Consider the following 9,103-nt stretch of genomic DNA (forward strand, 5'->3'; position numbering starts at 1 on the left):
CTTGTGAGCCTGTAAAGGCTGAAGATTGCTGGTGCAGATGAGCCCTAAATGCATGAATGCAGCTACAACAGCTCTTATTCCCTCTGTCTCCTGGAAAAGAGATCGGCCTCCTATGATAAAACAGCACTCGCCTCCTCAGTATATGCAGTCACAGAAAGCTGAGCTTTCTGCTGCTGAAAATCTCTGCTTGCCTCCTCTCATGACCCACCCAGGTCTCCTGTCCCCCCCACCTCCCTGGCCACTGTTCCCAGGGTGGTCTGTCTACCACACTCTCCTCTGAACAGTCCTCCTTTGTTCTTCGTCCATGTCAAAATAGCAGTAATCACTTCCTGACCACTATTTATAGCTGCCTGGACAGATTTCCTCTCCTGTCATGGTAATATGGAGCTAAATCATCCAAGGGAGCTGTGTTCCTGGAAATGTTATGGTGCACGAGAGAGCTCATTTGTTACTGCTGCAAGTGCTCAGGTATCTTTGGACATGGAAAGCAGATATTTTTAGAAAGAAAATGAGAAGACAGGAGTTACAGAACCACAAAATGCCTTAATCTCCTTTAAGCAAAGCCCTGTATAACTCATAGCAAGTCAGGTCTATATTTGCTAAAGAAACCTTGGGCACCTTTCAGTGGTGAATCAATCCCCAGTTGTGGTTATGATCTCTTGCTGTAAAACTCAGCTTTGGCAAAAAAAAGTGGTCCAGAGTTCTCAAATTTAGTGTCCTTTTTTCAGGGATGCTCCATCACATATATCATCTTACAGCTAGAGCGATATGACACAGAGAGACCTTTCCACGGCAGCCTTCTGAACACTGCACACAACTCCACATATGTGTTATGGCTGTGCACCTTCAGAAACACTGAGAAACCATCTCTTAACAAACCTATTCCAAACCCATCAGTGTAAGCAAGAAAAAAAAACCCAAAAAACCATCATCACAGGCTCTCAGCTGGTTAATCAAATTCAGAGCAACTGTACTTAATTTGAAGTTTCAGACCAGCTTGTATCAGACCAGATGAAGAGCTTGTGTTCCTGGCAGTAATATCCCTTACCCTCCTAAAAGACATTTCCTATTGTCACTGAGAAGCTGTTCCAGACTCTCACTGCTCTAATGGTTAGAAATCAGCTTCCATTTCATGGCCCATTTATACTCTGTTGTTCCAAATCTGGTATTTCCTTTCTATGTAAGCAACTCTTTTCTTTTTTTATCTCTAATATATTTACAGAGTTAGGTATAGCCCCTTAGCCCTTGTCTTAGTAGGCTAAGTTAGCTGAAACCCATACATTCATCTAAAAAAGACAAATTTCCCCATTTCTCTGTCTTTTCTAATATCTTATCTTGTCTTCTTTATTTTTTATCTGCTGTTTCTGTATGTCAAGAGGCCATACACTGTATTTAGGTCAATCTGCTGTAATATTTTGGCAAATATCAATATTGTTATTTTCCTAATGCTGAATAAATTAAAGTCAACAGTGTTGATTGGAAGGACTCACCATATATTTTTGTTATTATTATTCATTACAGTAACCCACAGGGGTCCCACCAGCCTTGGGGCTCAGATTGCACGTTGCATTTACAAAACAGAGGAGAGCAACTCCCCTGGAGAGTTTAAACAGACTAAACAGTCATTCAGTGGATGGAAAAAGGTACATGGTCACTCCTATTTCACAGCTCAGAAACAGAGATCAGATACAAAGTGCCTTCACAGCTACTAAATCACCAGTATGCCCTCATGCAAGACTGAACAGCAAAGTCTTATGTGCATTAAGGAAAAGCTCAGTACATATTACAATTCATGTGGTCCTGAAATTCTTCAATATTAGATCTGCTGCACTGACAATGGAAAGCTTCGAGTCCGCTGAGCTCTCTGTTGAAGTAAAGGAGAAAGTAAAAGCTCAGTATAAATACAATTCATGTTGTCCTGATGTTCGTGAATAGTAGATCTGCCACACTGACTACAGAAAACTTGGATCCTGATCAGCTGTCTACTGAAGCAAAGAGCAAAGGCTCTTTGCTTTCTTTCCCATCACCATGAAGCCCTTCATTTGTTCCGAAGAGTCTGGAAAAGCACTGGGTGTTTTCAAAAATATTATTACTGTGCTGGCTTCCACCAGAAAGTGTTACATACGTGTGGAAGAAGAGACGCTAAGTGGAGAGAACCTGTCTTGTCCTATTCAACGCAGGACTGCCGTGCTACAAGTTGGGCTGTCTTTCGTAGCTGGCAGTAAATGGCAGCTTGAATGGCTTAATAAACAGTGCCACACAAGAAAGAACAGCATCCTCAGTCACTATCTCTTGGAGAAGAAATTTGAAATTAATGGCTAAAAGCTCAGGTAAAAACATGGAAAAAAATTCTTGGAAATAAAAAGACTGAATGTTAGGCTGCAAGTAACCTGATATGAATCAGTGAACTGATGGAAGTGATCACTAAAATGACCTCAGCCAGAGGCAGCAAACAGCTACCCACCAGAAGGAACAGTCCTTGCAAACATCTTCCAAAGAGGTCTCCCCACTGTAACACCTCGTAGGTGATCACAAAAAGCAACAAACAGAGCGGTAAGATTAAAAAAAACCATCATTTTTCTATGTTTTAGGTTGAGATGAGACAGATACATGGGCAGGGTTTGATATGAGCAGACTCCAAAAAGGATAAAGACCTTTTCTTTCAGTTACTGCTCAGTTCTCTCCAACATAGAGCAAAGTACAGCTGACAAGTGTCACCCTTTGTCTTCAGTACACCTTTCCAACCATCCCAGACATATTCAGCACATCTTGTGACATACTCTCTTAGTCAATTTGGCTACTGGTGAGGGAGACTGTAGCCCTAAATTATTCTTAGCTATTTCTTAGTGTTTGCTAAGTCCAGCTGAGCACTTCCATAAAGAGATCTGAGGATCCTGTGCCACCTGACTGTAATCCAAAGAAATGGCATGGGGTTACAATTTAATGTGCATCAGCACTTCAGGTCTTGTATGTAAACTGCTCTTAAAGGCAAGGGTTAAATGTGGAAAACACTGAATAATCCAGTACTTCTATTCTGCAAAAGAGCACTAAAATCATCTTTGTGTGCTGGGTTTTTGTTGGAAAAGCCTATATCAAATCTGGTAATTCTAAAAATTAGCTTTGACTGTGCTACTTGCAATCACCAGCCTGTATGTCAAGTATCTCCATCTTTGCCTCTCTTCTCTTTTCCAGCTGTGAATAAGAAGGGATCAACATATACAAGCACCTTAGTTATTTCAGCCTGCTGCTTACACCAGGGCTCCTCAGCACAGTAACACATATTTGCACAGTCCCAGCTGGCTTAGCCTTCCCGTCATTTCCTAATTCTCTCAGAAGGCACCTGGACGTGCCTGGCCCGTAGCAGGCTGGCTCTGGCCATGCAGCTGGGTGCAGCTTCATGGCTTAGCAGCTGCAGCACGTGGCGGTGCAACGGCAGGGAGGTTAACACTTGTGAAGCGCTCTGGCCAAATCCACGTGCCTCCCTCATAAATTTGTGCCTGATGTGTCAGAGAGCAGGCACAGACCAGTGCAGGCCCCCACTTCAGCCCTTTTTCCCTTTTGCTCAGCGTGCAGATGGCAGGTTTCCTAGCTCTGGGTCCCCAGCTGGACATTTTGTGTATTGGCTGTAAACCTGGAAGGCCATGGGAATGTGGTTTTGCCCAGATCACGCTTGCAGTCTGTCTACGGGCAAGTATGGTAGAAACCTGGAAGCTGGTGGTCACACTGCAGGGCAGGTGATAGGTGATAGGCAGCTGGTGCCTACAGAGGGGCCTGAACCAGCCCCAGCAGCGCCCTCAGTCGGGGCCTGTCCATGGGACCTGGCTGTGGCCACAGCTCCTCAGCCCCTGCTTCTCAGCCCTAAGCTGTTGCTCCTCACATGCAAGCCTGTGTGGGTCTTTCTGCTAATTTCTGAAAGTGCCTCCCATGACGAGATCACATGAAAACACAAGACATCCATATCTTGTATATGCACATATGTCCTTGTGAATGGGGTTGCCTTTCTGGTGTGTTCAATGAACAGAGGGGACATGGTGCTTCCCCACAGGGCTTTGTTGGATGTGCTCTTAGCCCACCCCAAATGCAAGGGAATGTGACTTAGTTTAAACCTGTTCCCTGAGCTTTGAGTGGTGTCTCATTTCGGGCAGGCTAAGGTTGTGCACCAGGAACTGCTGCTCACTGGGCAGGTCCTGGGAACTTGCTTGTGTGTCTGAACCTTGGAAAAACACCCCTGCACCTCCTGCTTGGACACCTTGTCCCCTTCTGGGCCATCCAGAGTTAACCTTTGAGCATAGTGCCATCTGGTGAGACTTGAGATACTTGTACAGCCCAAACAAATAAAGTCATATCTCACTCACTAAAGCAGAAAAAAACTTGTGACAGTATGATTTAAAACTTGGCCTCAAATGGCAGTGCGTCTCAGAAACACATTTTCTGCAGGAGAGACAATGATAGGCCTAGCATTTCACCAGAAACGGACCATTTGTGCTAGGAAGTCTGCTTGCTTAGGTGTCAGCCAGAGGCCTGATTTCCTATAGCTCGGAGCTGTTAGGCTCCTAACCTGGCTTTCACACAATTGCAACTAAGCCTAAAATTGTATCTTTGGCATCTGAAGCCCAGGATACAGAAGGTTCTTGAACAGATCTGAAAGGAGCCCAAAATACAGGGTTTGTTATGCCATACCAATACTATAACTGTTTAGAGAACTGCTATCACCTCCTCTTTGTGGAGGAAATTCTTGGTGTCCTCCGGGAATCCAGTGGTTTTTAAAAAGGACTTCATTCACCCTTTGTAGTCTCCTCCGCACCCAGTCTGATGTTCACATTCCTCCCCTGTGCTGTATTTTGTCTCCCCTCAGCATCTCCTCCATGGGTAATCCTTTCCTCAGCTGACAGCCCATGCTGGTGTGCCCCTTCCCCTGCTCTGGATGCTGCAGCCATTTCCATGCATCTGGTCTCTCCCCCATGGATTTCTGCTGTGGGCCTTCTCCATCAGCCATGCTACGGCATGAACGCCATGAATGGCAGTTATGGCCTTTCCTCTCAACAAACTTCTTCAGCTATCCATTGGTGCCCCACCACAGTTTGCTTTTCTCTCCCTCTCTCAGATGCTCTCATCCGTAACAGATTACAAAGCCCCCCTGAGGATGATCTGACACCACTAAATTTCATTAACTTAAATTTATCTTCTTCTCCAGCCATGAGATGACGTTATGCTCTGCACATGGAAACCCATGGCTATGAAAAGCCACATGTTCTCTCCCTAGCACCTGCAACACAGCCCTGCAGCAGAAAGAACCCCCAAATTAGCACAACTGCTGCATTGCCCACCTGCACAGATTAGTGGGATGAGATTTGATCCCAGACTGTAGCTACTGAGCAAGGCTGTCAATGCCACCCACATCCACCTGCAACGCAGGTGTCTAACCTCTCATTGGAGTGCAGGTCTGGTCAATGTGAGAACTGTTCAGCCACCCTGGAGCGGACACTTACCTTTGAAGAACCGAACTGCTGGGGGCCTGATCCAGTGCCTAAATATAGGTTACCAGGGAGGCCTAAAATGCCCTGGATTACCCAGGACATCTGTACAGGGCCAGCAGATATGACCCAGGACCTGCAGGAGCCCCTCACCCTTCTGGTTTGGTGGCTGCAGGCTGGGCAGTGTATCTAGAGCATCTCAGGTAGGACTAAATGCCTACATTTTGGGAACTGAAACAAGCCATTGCTCTCCCCGGACCATAGTGGAAGTTTGTGGGTAGATGACTATTGTAGACACCGAACTCTAGATGGCTGAAAATTGCAGTGAGCTCCATCCCAGCTCACTGGGCCCCGCTCGTCTGTAGTCACCTAAACTTTCTGCGGTGTTTCTGCTCTGAAACCCTTTCAGCAACTTTTCTCTTTATTTTATGCCACAATTGCTTTACGCTAAGCATATACTTCTGTTTTCCCTTGAATTAAGTCTACAAACAAGGATTTCGGTCCTTGTCTTCCAAGAATTAGTATTTTTAGTTCTATTGAACAGATACTGTGTCAGGTATGTTTTAATTGTTGTCTTCCAAATAAGTTAAATGCACAGACAGGTGGCAAAAGACATATTTTAAAAGTGAGGAAACGGAAAAAAACACATGAAAATGCACAATGTTTTCTTCTGCTGTCAGTGGAATAGTAGGTTTTATTTATGGCTGTATACAGTGGGAATATTAGCTCTGATCTGGAGAAGAGCAAATTAAACTGCTGATTTAGATGATTGTATTCTATGCATAGAGACTTTGCAGGCTTTGATTTTTTTCATTGTATGTAAAATCTTTCTGAGTTATTAGCTTTTTACTTGTCAACTACATTTTAGAACTGAGAGGTTTATTCACACTACTATACTAAATGAGGCATTTTGCTGCTAGGAGAGTTTAGCGTTTTATTCAACTGTGATAACTTTCCCTTATATTGTAGCATGACACACAGTTAAGATAGAAATGTTCAGTAGTTTCATGATGCCCTTGTGTGAGGAGCTAATCCTTTTCTCCCACTTCATTTTTTAGGGATTCCCAAAGGATTTCATGAACTCTACACATTTGTCTAACACACCCCATAGTGGCATAAAAAGAATACATAGACCTCAACAGGAGCTTTGATTTTATTATTTTTTTGTAATTCCACTTTCTATTATTGCAAGTGGCAGAAGCATTGGAATTTCTTGGTTAATATTCATGGCTTATGGGTAAATTTTGCTCATATTAATTTGGGCAACTCATTACTTTAGTGGGTAAGCAGGGGCATTGAGAGCTGGGGATTTCGACTCAGTCTATTTATTATTTCAAGGCAAATTGTCTTTACACAAAACAACTCCCAGGCTTATCTCCTGAATTACCAGTGGGAGAGAGTCTGTGCTGAATGCAATTTAATAAAAATGAAAGAAGGTTATTTTCTTTGCAGGAAGGCAACAGACATTCCTAAGGAAGTCGTTTCATTAGTAACTTTTTAAATACAGCATTTTGGTTTAGTTTGGCTTCCTATGGAAACACGGCTTACACAACCACGCTGCATTTGTGGGTCTCGTTGTCTGGCTATTCCCCCTAACAACTTTTGAAACTGCTTGCTGACTTCAATCAGATTTGATAGAGTAACTGAAGACTCAAAGATAAAGTTCATACACACACGTCAGGCGAGGTCACCTCGCTGCTGTGCCACCTGTCGCCGGGGCTAAGGACCCGGGAAACATCTCCAGCTACTTTCCTGGGATTATGTCCCAGCACCCGGGGACTGGAGGCTCAGAGCTCCTTAGCCACGGCTCATGTGTGTGTGTCCTGTAGTCTGCTTTCCCCTGGAAACACAGCAAATGTAGTTCTGCTCTGCTTGTGCGTTGCACCTTTAAAGCAGAAGCGTGAGGCCCTCCAAGTAACCTGATGGAGGGAAGGCTGCAACTGGAGCGGTTTATCCCATACTCGACTTCCTGAAGTTACTTTTCCCATTAGGTTATCCAGCACATTCTGTCCTTTTTCTATTTCTTAGGCCTGAATTACATTACGATAAATTGTCCTGAGTAAGGAGAAGTGTGAAGCAGACAGTCTGGTATTTTCTCATTTTCTCCCTTGCCTCTTGGGCGTTGGCCAAGGAAACTGCCACGGAGAGCAGCGAATAAAGCTCACTTCCCTAAGACACTCTTTTAGGAAGGAGCAGTGGAACTGAAATATCCCCAGCGGCAGGCTTCACGCGGCTCTATAATTTATTGTGACAGCCACACAAAAACATCTCCTCAGCGATGTGGATGAGAAGAAAGCCTCTTGTCTGCTTTTGTCTGTATCAACAGGCTAAAACGTTTCACAAGGTCCTCCCCGTACGGAGCTCTGCGACTTCCAGATCATCCCATATTGATCTGGAGCTGGATCTGGAGCCTAAAACCTGTCTGGCTCACGAATCTCATAGGCCTTTGGGTCGGGCACATAGTGATTCACTGCACAGACAGCACTTCTATTTACAGAAAGTATCTTGTAAAGGCTGCCCCAAATTTTCTTTTAAAATTGCCAGAATCAAGCAGTTTAGTGGCATCCCAAAATGTGTCAAGTGGCACCCACTTTTGATTATCTGGGATCAAAGCTGGCTGCATTTGCCACATGGACTCTTTGCTCCTACTATTTTTTTTGCTGTGATCTGCTTGTGATGATTGAATGTTATAATTTCTGTGATCCCTTTAGATGGTCATTAAAATGCTGGCAAGTCAGTACTGGTGATTGATTTCCCCTGTGCTAAGCAGAGTATTGATCAGCACCTCTGTGCACTTTGTGCCTTGAAAACAGAAGAAATTAAAAAAAAAACAAAACTGAATTTCTTTCCCGTGGGCTGTTTTTATAAATGATATAAGCCTTTATGTTTCAACATATGAGGATAATTTTTAGAAGAAAATGTAACATTTCCAATTACAAGTAGCATTTAAGAGAACAAAGTCAGATTTTTCCAATTTGAAGGCGACAAACAAATGTAGGAAATGGGGTACTATTTTTATGTGCATTTTGATTTCTGAGCCATCAAGTGTGAGAAAGCCCTAGGGCAAAAGTACTCACCCTATATGGAGAGAACGCGAACTGAAAATAAGACAGCATTTCTAGAGGGACCTTTCCCTCTCTCCACACTAATCCTTAAGTAGCCATGAAAAATCTGTGGTGAGTGCAATGGCTTCCAAAAAAGCACTTTGTGCAGAAATCACAAATGTGTATTATGTGGGTGTAAAAGCTCCTACTGGTCTTAGGAGGGGCACTGATTTGAGATGATAATTTCAGTACTTGTAGATCTACCATGCCAGGCATCATTTCCAGCTCTATGCACGTCACAAAGCCCAGGAAGAGGCACGGGAAGAGCTGCTTTCTCCGTTGGGACAAGGAGCTTTACTAGACTTTTGCAAAAAGAAACTAAGCCTGCACAAGGCCAAGTTGTCTGGGTTTGGCCATTCAACTGGCACATCTAAGTCCCTTCAGGCTGTGCTTCTTCCATTGAGCATGGAAACATTAGAGTCTTCCAGAAGTCTTTTCCTCTCTTTCCTTATTGATTAGAGGAACTAGGTTCCCCGTTGGACTGCTCAAATAAACCCCTGTTAAGGGCAATGAATAAAAGCCTTA

The sequence above is a fragment of the Apteryx mantelli genome, chromosome 1 (genome assembly GCF_036417845.1).
Source record: "Apteryx mantelli isolate bAptMan1 chromosome 1, bAptMan1.hap1, whole genome shotgun sequence".
NCBI classification, from domain to species: domain Eukaryota; kingdom Metazoa; phylum Chordata; class Aves; order Apterygiformes; family Apterygidae; genus Apteryx; species Apteryx mantelli.